We start from the raw sequence: 15062 nt of genomic DNA, 5'->3' as shown, positions 1-15062 counted from the left end.
CTTAAGTTCCATGAACCTAGGAGTAACATCACTAGATTAATGCTTTAGGAAGAATATTTGGATAGCTGCATGTATGGTGGATTGGAAAGGAGAAAGACTGACATGAAAGAGTCTGTTTAGGAGACTATTGCAATAGTTCTTGCTAAAAGGCAAAGACTGCCTGAACTAGAGTGATCACTGTTTAAGAGAATAATACAAATACAAAAGTTATTGTGGAAGAATTACCAAGATTTGCCATGCAATTCGACATGGGTTATGAGAGAGAAGGAAGAGTCAAGTGTGACATGGAGATTGTTAACTTGGATGAAAGTAAGGATAGTAGTGACCCCGATAGGATTTAATCAGTCAACTAGAATTATTAATTGCCTATCATTTGCCAGACACTGCACTAAGCAAGAAGAATACAAAGAAAAGCAAAAGCTCCTGATCTCAAGGAGCCCACAGTGTAATGGTGGAGACAACTTGGAAACATCTATGTGCAAACAGGATATAAACAGGGCAAGTTGGATATGAGTCAGAGGGAAAGACTAAGAAGGACTAGGAAGGGATTCCTGTACCTCCAACTCTCGTCTTCTCACCTTTGGCTAGGAGAGGGTATTGTAGACTTCCAAAGGCCAGAGGGTTTGGACTTTCCTCATCAGCATCCTAATCCCTTGGCAGCAGTATCTCCATCCAGAGCTGAGAACAAAACAGACACACCTAGAAAAGTGAGTTTCAAGTCTCTACAAAATGCCTAGCAAAAATTTGGGGGAAAATCTTGAGGTCTCCAGCAAAAAAAAAAAAAAAAAAAATTTCCAGGAGTTATGATTTAGCCTATTCATTTCATATGAGCTAAATTAAACCCATTTTCCCATGGACTATATATTTGTGGGATAGTGCATCACAGAATTCAGGGGACACTTTTTGTGCCAACTTTTCTTACTATGTCACCTTAGTAAATTTCCCTAACTGAAATCCAATTAACATCTTCAATTTCAAATAACATCATATGACTTCATATTCACATTCCAAGAGTGAATGTGCTAAAATTGATGGCAATGTGGAGTTGAGTTATTGCATTGAGTTCACATGAATCTTGCAAAGTGCATCAACCTTTATTTACATCACAAATGATGGAAATAATATTGAAGGTGTTATTTGTTAATATTCCAATTAAATAAAATATTGTTGAAAATTTCAATCATTTCATTTCTTGAAAATACACATTTTTGCCCATATGTCCAGACTTTAGGAACACCCTGTAGTATGTGCTACATTATATAGGCACCAAACCTCTTTTCTAATTTTCTGAACGCCTTTAGATAAAACTTAAACACAATAAGAAAATACTATTTCTTAAAAGCACAATTTTTTTTCACAGAGGCTATGATACTAATCTAAAAACAAGTCAGTAATTGAATATAACATTTCAAAATACAAGACACTAGGGTCAGACACAGAAGTTACATACTTAGGAATAACATGGAATATAGAAGTCATAAAGCTTTGTATACTCAGCATTTGTCAGACTTTTCTAACTGCTTCTTTGGGACCTTACAACTTAAGAGTCATATAGGGAACATTAAGAGACCTTGAAGGATAGCAATAACAATGACTAAACATTTGGTTAATAGCGCCCATGGGGAAGGCCTAAAGAAACTGAACTTATTTATTGTAGAGAGGCTTGAAGGTAAATTAAATAGTATTAAAGAACATTTTATCAGTGACAGAAGTGGGAGGTGTTTGGGGAGTGCTCTCTTTTTATGTAGGATGAATATAATGGAAGTAGCTAAAATAATAGACTGGAGGTCAGGTTTAATATCATAGGAAGAACCTATTGAATACATGAATTGGAAATTAAGAGAACTATTAGGAAAGAAGCCTGTCGATGCCCTTCCATAAAGCTTAGACGCTTAGAAAAGCATAAACACTGTATTTAGGAGTATTATGAGAGATAATGCTTTTTTTCCAGGTAGGAGAATGAAAATTTTCTTTCTTTCCAGTCCACTGGGATGATAAAAAATGACTGGACATGGTAAGCCTAATGAAAGAAAAAAAAAGTTGTTAGAAAAAGGATTTAGGTACTGGTCTTAGCTGGAGAAAATTGGGGATATGATCAGGAGGAAGAAGAGAAAGTGCTAAATGGTTAACAAACAATTTGCAAGCCATCTAGAATTTGATCCATATACAATACCTTAAATCATAGCCATCATCATTAAGGACAGGAAAAACCATCTAATACAGTTCTAAAAATTGTGTCTTTATTATTGATAAAAAATTTCTAATGTAGAATTTTTGGTGAACAATGAAAGGATAGACAAGCCTAAAATGTCAACTTAGTTTATTTTTTTAAGTGTGCCTATGTGTCAAGTGCAGTATGTATTATGTATTAATATAGTATTGTACTATGTAGTATAATGTATGATCTAGTAATGTATTATGTAGTAAGGTTTAGAGAATCAGTCACACTCACTTGTAGTTTATGTCACTTAGCCTAGCCCTGGACTCCTTTCTGTATTTAATCTTAACATTCTGAGCTTTAGAGTAACCCAAGGGAATGTTTGGATATTTTCCTTATAATAAATTAATAAAATTGTATCATTTTTCTCACTAATTGGTTGACTTTTTCTCTCACACCAATTCATTAAATGTAATTTATTGAATAAACTAGAGAAATCGCCTCCCAATAGTAGTTACTCAAATTTCTCCCTGTATATTAAATCCCTTGATCACATGATTAAATAAATATTAAAGCTATTAAATATATAATTTTAACAGGGAATTCAATAATAAAAACAACTCTGGTAATTATTTACAATATTTTGAAAATAGGAAAGATCACAGATTCTAGAAATAAAATTCCACTAGACATTTCACACAAGATACTGTTTAAAATTGCTCAAGATTCCTCTTCATATTTCTCCTAAATATAAAAGTTAAATTCAGTCTCCCAGGAAATAGGTTAATTTAATCCTTTCTTTTCTTCTTCAGTCATTACAGAAAACAGTCTCTACAATGCTTTATAAAATGGCAGTGCTAGAAAGATTTTCACAGAAATCTTTTTATTTTGTTTCTTCACAAAGTAACAGTAAAGATTATTCTATAAGGAATGTTTTCCTCTCCCTTTTTCTCTCTTTATTCTCCACATAAACTTTACATATCCTCATAGACCAATGTTGCCCCACATAATCTCTCAACAACTCCGTAAGAAGAAATGCCTTATAGAAAGGAAATTATAACTTTCAATTCAAACTACCAGCTCAAAGTGACTCTTCTGCAACATCCCATTAGGATCTCAAAGATACAGTAAAAATACCTATAGTCTCTATGGGAGAACCTTGTGAGACAGGTGTAATACTCACAATGAAGCACTTGAATTTAAAATTAAAAAAATTCATATTTAAATATAGAATTGTTATTCATTTTGATGCTTTTTATTTTGATTTTCTCTTATGAAAAAGATAAAATCCTATTCATACCTGATAGTCCACTCTGAGACTAATCCATGTCCTCCCCAAAGTTCTATACATAGTGTGCAGCCACTGTGCCAAAGTACTCTGTTCCTTTCTACTGACATGCCAAAGATACCAGGAGAGCACTCAGGCTGTTTAGGTGTCCTCCCTTGCTCTTACTATGTGACCAGCCCATCTGTCAATAAAAAAAAAACCCAAACATGTATTTATTAAATGCCTACTGTGTGTCATACACTGTGCTAAGCACTGAGGACAGAAAAAGAGGCAAAAGACAGCCCCTGCCCTCAAGGAGTTCACAGTTTAATGAGAAAAATAACCAACAAACAAATATATAAGACAAGATATATACAAGCTAAGAGAAAATATAATTAACAGAAGGAACTAGAATGAAGAGGAGTTGGGAAATGCCTCCTTTAGAGGATAAGACTTTAGCTGGAACCTAAAGTAAGCCAGGGAATCCAGTAGTTAGAGATGGGGGGGGGCATTCCAGGCAGAGGGGACAGCTGGGGAAAATGCCAAAAGCCAAGAGACTGAGTGTCTTATTCATGGAATAGTTAGGAAGCTAGTGTCACTGAATTAAGGAATACATGTCAAGTAGTAATATATAAGAAGAATGGAAAGGAATGAGGGGACTATGTTATGAAGTGCTTTGAAAACCATGGAATTCTAGAGGCAATAGAGATGCACTGGTGTTTATTGGTTTGGAAAGTGACAGTTGAAACTGCACTTGAAGAAAATTACTTTAGTGGTTGAATGATTGATGGATTGGAGTAGAGACAGACATGAGGCAGGAGGAATGACCAGCAGGCTATTTCACTAACCTAGACATGAATTAACAAGGGCTCTTAACATAGTGGTGGCATTGTTGGAGGAAGAAAGGGGACATATTCCAGAATCCTTGCAAAGGTGAAATTAATAGGCCTTGGCAGCTGATTGGATATAGAGGCTTAGAGATAATGAGGAGTTGAGGATGACACCTAGGTTGCGAGCCTCGGGGACTAGGAGGGTGGTGTTGCTCTCTGCAAGAATTGGGAAGGTAGGAGGGAGGGAGGATTTAGGGGAAAGATAATGAGTTCCATTTTGGATGTGTTGAGTTTAAGATAGCTATTCCACATCCAGTTTGAGGTGTCAAAGACAGTTTGAAATTCAAGATTAGAGTTCAGCTGAGAGTCTGGGGCACTATAGTTATATTTGAGAACTATCAGCACAGATGTGATAATTGAATTCATAAACATTGATGAGATTAACAAATGAAGCTATAGAGAGGGAGAAGAGAGCCTAGGGCAAAATCCTATTAGATATCTTATCTTGCTATCATATATTTCCCTGGAGGTCCTTTATTTCAAATTGAATTTCCTCATTAATTATGTGTTGCAACCTGATCATACCAATCATGCCATTACTTTCTGTGTGATATTCAGTTTTAATTTTTCTGAAACAGTTGTGTTTTATGTCTCACAGTCATAAAACAATAGTAATAGAAAGCTTGACTTTTGTTTCCAAGAAAAAGCTAGGCTAATTAGAAGACCTTTTCAATTTCCTGATGGTAATATAGGCTGTTCTCTTCCATTCCAGGCACAATTTGTTCATTTGTACTGAGCATGTGTACACATATGCAAGCACGTGTGCACATGCGCACACACACACATTTTTGTGGACAATCTCAAGGATGTCCATACAATTATATGCCATTCATCCATGGAAAAGGCCTCTTTCATTTATGTGATCTTTCTTGGGTAGATGGTTAAGCCAAACTAATTTGAGTGGTAATAGATCTCTTTCTGCACTCTCAGATATGATCCAGGGCCAGTTGCACCCTGAACAATATCATTTGTGATCATGAACAGCAGGACCTCACCATCCACAGAGAAACCCTCTTCTATTTGAACCCAAAAAGGATCTCATCCACCACAGTAATGAGCACCTTTCTCTCTCTTCCTCTCTGTTGTAACAAGTCAGCTAGCAGCTACTGTGGGGGGTGTAAAACCAACAACAACCAGCTCACAGAACACTGCAAGCCCAGGTTCTTTTGATCTGCTTTACTAAGGAAAGCAACGTAAAGGGGTTAACAATCTTACTTTAATCCAACATACAAATATCATTCACTCAGCTCAGGGGGAAAAGCCAGCACCCTGAGCTTCAGAACAAATACAAACAAATTACAAACATTGACAGACCTTGTCTGAGTCAAATCTCAATGCATAGTTACCAGAGTTTAACAAAGTTCCAACATCTGGGTTTACAAGCTGAAAGGCTCTGAACGACAACTGCCTGGAGCCTCCACATCAGCATACCACCAAGAGTGACAGTCCTAAGCAAATAGCTCTGTGTTCCCTTTATATACACCCTTCAGCTGTCATCAAACATCATCTGAGCAACCAGAACTTAAGCTCTGTATTAGGAGGGCAGAGTTTATAATTTTAGAGAGGATCATATATATGTCTGAAAGGTTTGGAACTGCCAGATATAAGAAACTCTCGAAGTAGGAGGCAGAAGAATCAAAACATATATTAGGCTCCACAGTAACCAACCCATGAACCAGCATCCCCATTTTGATATTTTGATCAAAAGCTTCCAGGCCCAATAAGTCTGCCTCACAAGAGTAACCAGGAGGCCACAGAGAAGCATGATGGTGTAAAGCAAAATCATATACACGCTTCCCCTCTATGGTAAAAAGATTACCCACTGGCCTCAAGTCCTTGTTCAGCTTCCTCCCATAGGTCAACTCTGCTACCGGCAGCTCCTGCTTCAGCTTCGGCTGTGGCTATAGCTGCAGCAGCCTCTGGCTCCAACGGAAGCTGTTTTTAACCATCTGGCTTCTGGGGGGGGGGGGGGGGTTGTAAGGTACGCTGGGGAAAGCACAGGTTCTTTCGATCTGCTTAAGCAAGGGAAGCAAGATGAAGGGGCTGACAAGCTTACTCCAATCCAACATACAAACAGCATTCAGTTAGTTCAGGGGAAAAAGCCAAACTATTCAAGGGCACTTGTTGACTAAGTGCTAAGGAGTCCATTTTTGGTTACCAACACACCAGTAGTGTACACACTAGTGTGACCAGAATGGCCTTTGTTTTCTTTGAGTGACTCAATTTATCTCAGTGAGCTTTACTAGGTGCTAAGCCCCAGGCCCAAACCCCATTAGGTGTTAACGTAATCCATGTGGATATGAACCTCCCAGGGTCCTAAGGGGAGGGGCCAACTCAAGAACCAATCACCAGAGCCTGAGCTTTGGTGATTCAGATGATGTTTGATGTCTGAAGCCCTATGAGAAGGGAGGACAGAGCCATTTGTGTGGGGCTCTGGAGATGGTGTTGATGAGGAGACTCTGGGCAGCTGTAGCTAAGGAGCCCTCCAGCTTGTAAACCCGGATGCTGAAACTTTGTTGAACTCTGGTAACTATGTGTTGGGACTTGAATAAGACAAAGTCTGTTGATGTTTGTAATCCGTTTGCATTTTGTTTTGAAGTTCAGGGTGCTGGCTTTTTCCCCTAAACTAACTGAATGATATTTGAATGCTGAATTAAAAGTAAGCTTGTCAACCCCTTCACCTTGCTTTCCCTAATTAAGCAGATCAGAAGAACCTGTGCTGTTGGCAGTTTTCTGGGTGCTGGCTGTGGGTGAATCTTATACCCCCACAGAAGCTGCTAGCCAGATTGTTGAAACAAGCTCTTACTATTGGCTCTGGTCTTAGCAATTCCCCTTAGGACCCTGAGGGCTTCACGCCCACATAGGCTTAGCACCTAATAGATAGGGGTTTGGGCCTGGGATTTAGCAACTAGTAAGAATCAATCAAAGACACTTAATTAATCATTTTAAAACAGTAAGAAAGTCCCACCTTTACTGATATTACACTCTACCCCACCCCTCCTTGTTTTGTCCTTGCCTGGTGTTTATCATCCCATGGTCATTCGACAGGCTTATTTCTATCATAAATCTTCCAGTGAATATTGAATTATTTCAACATATAGATGAGAGCCACCTTATTGGACAGAGTCTATATGGCAGTGTTTTTGTGTACCAAGTTGACTGTTTTTTCATAATAAAGAAACAAGAAGCTCAGCAAAATCTTATATTCTCTTCTTTCAGATGATCTCAGGAAGGTGAAGAATAGCATTTTTGGATAATCCCTTGACTTGTGTGCATACGTGAGTCTCATAAGGATTTTATATATGCAACAAAGCATATATATAGGTTGTTATTGTTTTTTCTCAGGTACCTTTTCTCACATTAATAAGATCTGGTATTTATTTTTTCATGCTTTTGGTATCCTTCAATCCTTAAGATATTTTGTGAATTGATCCCGCAATGGCCTAATATTTGAGTTCCTACCACCATTGATTTCTTCTATATATACTTAATCCAATCTAGCAGATTCCCTATTTTTTTTACTGACTTTTAAAAATTTTTGATCTAAATATATGTCTAACTGTGATGTTAGAACCCAAGTTTGTGGGCTAAACTCTATATAATGATGAAAGGTTTTTTATGCAAATCCTTGCTGATCTTTTCCATTTTTCCTTCTTTTTTGTCTTTTAATTTTCATCCTTAAATATGCTTAGGATCCCTTGTTTAGTTGGATATCTCACTAAGCTTTTTAAAACTGGTTTTACTGGCCATTGCTTCTCTTTGTTTTATGAGGCTATGCTGTTCAAAGTCATATAAATCCTGCTTTGTAAGATCATACAAAGGAATTTAGATTCCAAATTAGCTTTGTCTTCAGCCAATTCCCCTTTTGTTAAAAAAAAAAGAAAGAAGAAAAACAAATTACTAATATCAAAAATGAAAAGGGTAAATGCACCACCAATGAAGATGAAATCAAAGCAATCATTAAGTTATTATGCCCAATTAAATGGCAGTAAAACTGACAATCTAAGTAAAATGGATGAATTTTTACAAAACTATAAATTGCTCAGATTAACAGAAGAAGAAATAGAATATTTAACTAAACTTCTCTTAGAAAAAGAAATTGAACAAGCCATCAATGAGCTCCCTAAGAAAAAATCACCAGGACCAGATGAATTTACAAATGAAATGAAACATCTAAACATTTAAAGAACAATTAATCACAATACTATATGCTATTTGAAAAAAATAGGTAAAGAATGAATCCTACCAAATTCCTTTTATGACACAAAAATGGATGTGATACCGAAATCCGGGAGAATAAAAACAGAGAAAGAAAACTATAGATCAATTTCCTTAATGAATATCAATACAACAATTTTAAATAAAATACTGGCAAGAAGATTAAGGCAATATATCACAAAGATATATGCTATGAACAGGCAAGATTTAAACAAATAATTCAGGGCTGGTTCAATAATAGGAAAATTATCAGTAAAATTGACCATATCAATAACAAAAACACCAGAAATCATGTGATTATCTCAGTAGATACAGAAAAATCTTTGTCAAAATACTACACCTATTTCTATTAAAAACAGTAGAAAACAGAGGAATCAATGTTGCCTTTCTCAAAATAGTAAGTAATATCTACATAAAACAAAAAGCAAACATTATTTGTAATGGGAATAAACTTGAAGCCATCCCAATAAGATCAGGAGTGAAGCAGTCACCAATATAGTTCAGTATTGTACTAGAACTGCTGGCTATAGCAATAAGACCAAAAATAAGACAAAGAAACTTTGAAGGAATTTTAAAAAGGCCAAAAGGAAAGAAAATAATCACTTTGCAAATATATGGTAGCATACTTAGAAAACCTTAGAGTAGATGTGAGGAAGCTGCGTCCTCAAGGCCACATGTGACCTACTAGGTCCTTGGGTTCAAGCTTTTGGTCAAATCCATGCTTTAGAGAACAAATCCTTTTATTAACGAGATTTGTCCTTTGAAGTTTGGATTCAATCAAAGGACGTAGAGGGCTACATGTGGCCTCAAGGCCACAGGTTCCCCACCCTTGCCCTAGAAAATCAACTAAAAATAATTGAAACGATTAACAACTTCAACAAAGTTGCAGGATATAAAATAAACCCACATAAATCATCATTATTTCTATATACTACCAACAAAATTCAACAGCAAGAGATAGAAGAGAAATTCCACTTAAAATAATTGTAATTTAAAATACATGAGAGTCTTTCTGCCAAGACAAACCGAGGGACCATATGCACACAATTACAAAACACTTTTTCCCACACAAATATAGATCTAAACAACAAGAGAAATATTAATTGCTAATAGGTAGGCCAAGCCACTATAATAAAAAATGTTATTGTACCTAAGTTAATTTACTTATTCAGTGCCATACCAATTAATCTGTTGCTGTTGTTCAGTCATTTTTCAATCATGTTTAACTGTGACCCCATTTGAGATTTTCCTTGCAGAAATACTGGAGTGGTTTGCCATTTCCTTATCCAGCTCATTTTACAGATGAGGAACTGGGGTAAACAGGTAAGTGTCTTGCCCAGGGTCACACAGCTAGTGAATGCCTGAGGCTGGATTTGAACTCTGGAAGATGAGTTTTCCTGACTCTAGGCCTGGTACTCTATCCACTGTGCCACCTAGTTGCCCCAGAGCTAGAAAAAATATAGTAACAAAATTAGGACAAAAGGTCAAAATATGAAGGGAATCAATGAAAAAAAGGTTACAGAAAGCATCCTAGCAGTTCCAGATTTCAAACTCTATTACAAAGCAGTCATCATCAGAACAAATTGTTACTGTGTAAGAAATAGTGGTGGCTCAGTGGAATAGATTACATAAATGGAACACAGTATTAAGCGACCATCATAACCTAGTGTTTGATAAACCCAAAGATTCAAGCTTTTAGAGTAAGAACTTATCATTTGACAAAAACTGCTGGGAGAACTAGAAAACAGTTTGGCAGAAACTGAGTACAGACCAACATTTCACAACATATATGAAGATAGGTTGAAATATATAAATGTTTTAGACATAAAATGTGATATAAGGGATTTAGGAGAGGAAGGAAAAATGTAACAAATGAGAGACAGAGAAGATTTATGGGAAGTAAAATAGATAATTTGATTACATAAAATCAAAAAGGTTTTGTACAAACAAAAGTAATATATTCAAAATTAGGAGGAAAACAGGAAATTGGGAAAAATTTTACAGCAAATTTCTGTGATAAAATTTCTCAAATACCTAGGGAACAAAGACAAATTTATAAAAATAAAAGCCATTTTCCAATTGATAAATGATCAAAGTATATGAACAGGAAGTTTTCAGAAGACAGAAATTAAAGCTATCAATAGTCACATTAAAATGTTCTAAATCATTACTGATTAGAGAAATTCAAATTGAACAACTCTGAGCTACCTCATAGCTATCAAACAGGCTAACATGACAGAAAAGGAAAGTGACAAATCCTGGATTAGATGGGGAAAAATGTGGCACTAATTCAATGTTGATGAGACTGTAGACTAGTCCAACCATTCTGTAGATCAATTTGAACTAGGCTCAAAGGGCTATAAAACTGTGCCTACCCTTTGACCAAGAAGTAACACCAATAGTTTTGTATTGCAAAGAGATTAAACAAAAGGGGAAAGGAAAAATTTGTACAAAAATCTTTATAGCAGCTGTTTTTGGAGTGGGAAAGAATTGGCAATTGAGGGATTGTTCTTCAATTGGGCATTGACTGGAGAAATTGGAGTATAGGATTATAATGAAATATTACTTTGCTATAAGAAATGATGGGCAGGATGGTTTCAGAACACCTAGAAAGACTTTTATACGCAAAATAAAGAAAGCAGAACCATCAGAACATTGCATATAGTAATATTTGTGAGGATGATCACACGAAATAAAGAATTTGTTAGCTACTGTGATCAAGACAATAAACCAAGACAATTCCAAAGGACACATGTTGAAATCAACTACCCACTTCCCAAGAGAAGGCTGATGAACTCTGAATACAGAGTGAAACATACTTTTCACTTTATCTTTTCTTTTGCAACATGGCTAATATAAAAATATGTTTTGCATGACTTCACATGAATAATAAATATTAAATGTTTGCATTCTCAAAGAGGGGAGAAGGGCAGCAGGGAGTGAGAGTTTGGAACTCAGAACTTAGAAATGACATTTTTTTTTTTTTTTTACTGAGGGACATTATAAAGCACAAATAACTGAGGGTCTTTGCTCACATTCACATAGTATCTGTGATAGCACTGGGAAGGCACTATAGAAACTTCTTGCTTAGCTTTTTACCACAAAAATAAGGTGATTCTGTGGAAACCTGAAAGCAAAGACTTACTTGTATACCAGTGAAAATCCTCTGTTATTCTGGGGATTTGTTTGAACCCTATTCTCCAGGGTCCTTTTATTTTTATTATCACTGTTAAATCATTCTTTCAATCAACTGATCACTAAGCATTTATTAAACTTCACTATGTGTTAAAACACTATGCTGTGTGCTTAGGATATAAAGAAAAAGAAAGAAAGAAAAATAGTTTCTACTGTCAAGGGACTTACATTCTAATGAGAAAGATTGCATACAAGTATTATATTTTTTATATTGCTATAGGTTTCCACATGAGAGGACTTGGGTACTTGCCATGAATCTGGCAAACTCCAGTATGTGCTCCCATCACTGATGTTCTGCTCCTTCATCCTTTTAGAAGTCTCATAAAGCTCTGTATGGAAGGAAAGAAAATAAAAAATGGAGCCATCCACATCCCAGACAAAAGCTTTCCAAAAGGGGGCCATGTGTTCCTGCCAGTTCCATGACAGGTGAAAGAGAGCTAAAGTCACACAGCAGTTCATTCTATTCATTTGAATGGACACCAGGGAAAAAAGGGCAAAGGTCAATTCATTCCAGCTCTTTTTATGCACCTCAGTTCTGGAGTAGCAGCCAATCACAAAATCCCTCTCAAATATAGGAAGCAAGTAAAAAATGGTCATAGCATACCTTTGAAGTGGAGAAAAGGGCATTCCAGTATTTTTGCCTTGAATTAGGTTTTATCAAATATAAATGTGTGCATTTAATAAGTATATGCTCACAGAAATGGACTCTCATTAACTATTCTTCAATCACATATCATGTATACTACCATCTACACACACTGGTGCATATATAACACAGAAATATCTATATCTGTCTATATATATACACATACACACATACATACATATATACACATACATATATAAGTAGATACACACATATATGTATGCACACATATGAATGTATATATGTATGTAAATAAAAGCTTCATATTCTCATTTTTCCCCAAAGTTCAGATAGAAATGGTCTAAGGACCAGTCACTTCCTTGCTATTTCCTGGCACAAGGTAAATGCTTAAAAAATGCTTGTCCATCATCTGTGAAAGGAGGAAAAAATATTTATCCTACATGATCAAAGTGCTTTGAAGATCTTAAATTGCTATAGAAATAAGAGCTACTGGCCATGTAGGCCATCTGGTTTAAGAAGGAGCCATGAAATTGTCACAATTTCATAATTTCTATATACTCTCCAACAAAAGAAAATTTTTAGAAAGATAGAACACATCTTTTAAAGAAGGTATTTAATGAATTTAAATTAACAATCTAAAGCATATCTTTTCATTTTACCGGTCTTTAAAATTCAGTCTATATTCTGACATAATTTTTTGTAGATGGTAGATGCTTTGTGAAAGGTTGTTGAAGAAATTTTTTTTTAAATGGGAGCAATTCCACACTAAGTATAAGTTCTATTTCTCACTATGTTTGACTGGAATGATATAGATGTTGTCACATTTTTGACACAGCAGGCATTACTTTGCTTTGTTCTTGTTTCTTGGTTTCTTCTCTCTTTATGCTCTATGTGATTTCCAATGCCTGCTTGTAGTTTCAATATAGTCCAAAATGATTAAGTTTTCAGAGTTTCAGAGTGAGAATACTGTTATCATAACCTTATGAAAAATGGTTATCAAAACCCATCGTGGTTCATATCCTTTTTGTTACTGAAAACAATGAAATTTATAGAATCATATAATTGTAAGGCATTCAAGATTTCATCAAATTCAATTGATAACTGAATAAGCAATCCCCTCTATAACATTCCTGAAATTTGGTAATCCAGCCTTTGCGTGAAACTTTACCTCCTAAGGCATGTCCTTCTACCTTTGGATAGACCTAGCCTTTCAGAAACTTGTCTTTGTATAGGATCAAGAGCTGTCTCTCTGTAACTTCCACCTATTAGTCATTTTTGTATAGTCTCTTGACAAGGAAGAAAAAATATAGTACCTTTTCATGATGATAACTCTTCAGATAGTGAGACAGTTATGTCTTTGCTACTTCTGCTCTTCCTTCTCCAACCTAAGCTTCCTCAGATTCTCCAAATGATGACTGTATGACTAGGTTCAGTCCCCTCAACATTTTACTTCATGTCTAGATGGGCTCCAGATTTACAATGTACTTAATGTAGTGCATGGGCCTGTTATGGTAATTAGGGTGGGACATTTTTGCTGTGTTTCTCTTTTGAAATGCTAAGGCCATCAAGTGTCTTTAATGAGTTCTGCCTTTGTTTGAATGGGACAGGTAAAGTGGGACTCTTTTGTCTTTTGTTTTGGAGTACTTCTCAGCACTGAGGTAATCAAGTGCCCCAGGACCCTGAGGCATGTATATAAGATCTGAGGTTGGACATTCTGTTTTAGGGGTACACTCATTGAAAGAGTATTGGTGCCTTTTCCAGGCTTCGTTGCAGCTATGGCTCGTGGTCCCAAGGAACACCTGAAGCTGACCAGCTTATTTGCTCCCAGACCATCCACAGGCCCCCACAGCTGAGAGAGTGCCTCCTACTCATCATCTTCCTCTGAAATCATCTCAATTATGCCCTGACAGGGAATGAGGTTAAAAAGATCTGCATGCAGCAGTTTATTAAGATTGATGGCAAGGTCCACACAGACACAACCTACCCTGTTGGCTTCATGGATGTTATCAGCATCCAGAAGACTGGTGAGCATTTCTGTCTGGTTTATGACACCAAAGGCCCCTTTGCTGTTCATCGAATCACAGCTGAGGAGGCAAAGTATAAGCTGTGCAAAGTAAGGATGACCTTTGTGGACACCAAGGCCATTCCCCATCTGGTGACCCATGATGCCCATACTATCCACTATCCAGATCCGTTCATCAAAGTGAATGACACCATTCAGATCGATCTGGAGACTGGCAAGATCACAGATTTCATCAAGTTTGATACTGAGAATCTGTGTATGGTGACTGGAGGAGCTAACTTAGGGTGAATTGGTGTGATCACCAACAGGGAGGGACATCCAGTCTCCTTTGATGTGGTCCATTGAAGGATGCCAGGCTTGCCAACATTTTCATTATTGGCAAAGGTAACAAGCCTTGGATTTCTCTGCCCCAAGGCAAGGGCATCCACCTCACCATTGCTAAAGAGAGAGACAAGAGGATGGCAGTCAAACAGAGCAGTGGGTGAATGTTGGCACATTACCATGTGTTTTCTCTGGCCAAATAAAGACCTTGCAAAGTAGAAAAAAAAAAAAAAGAGCATTGGTGATGAGACTCTGGGTAGCCATTGAAGCAACCCTCCGGCTTTGAAAACCCCAGATGTTGTTGCTTCTCTCTCTGGTAACTATGTATGTATTGCTATGGATGGACTGGTTTGTGTTATGTGGAAAATATTATACTATTTTAT

General features: G+C 36.5%; 1 pseudogene; it reads left to right on the top strand.

Annotated features, from left to right (window-relative positions):
* Nucleotides 1–14110: 14110 nt before the first annotated feature.
* LOC118836786 lies at nt 14111–14843 on the top strand (annotated as a pseudogene).
* Nucleotides 14844–15062: the final 219 nt, after the last annotated feature.

This window comes from Trichosurus vulpecula, chromosome 1, assembly GCF_011100635.1.
Source record: "Trichosurus vulpecula isolate mTriVul1 chromosome 1, mTriVul1.pri, whole genome shotgun sequence".
Classification (NCBI taxonomy): Eukaryota; Metazoa; Chordata; class Mammalia; order Diprotodontia; family Phalangeridae; genus Trichosurus; species Trichosurus vulpecula.
The sequence above is the reverse complement of the archived record's forward strand: the minus strand, read 5'-3'. Positions and strand labels throughout refer to the sequence as shown.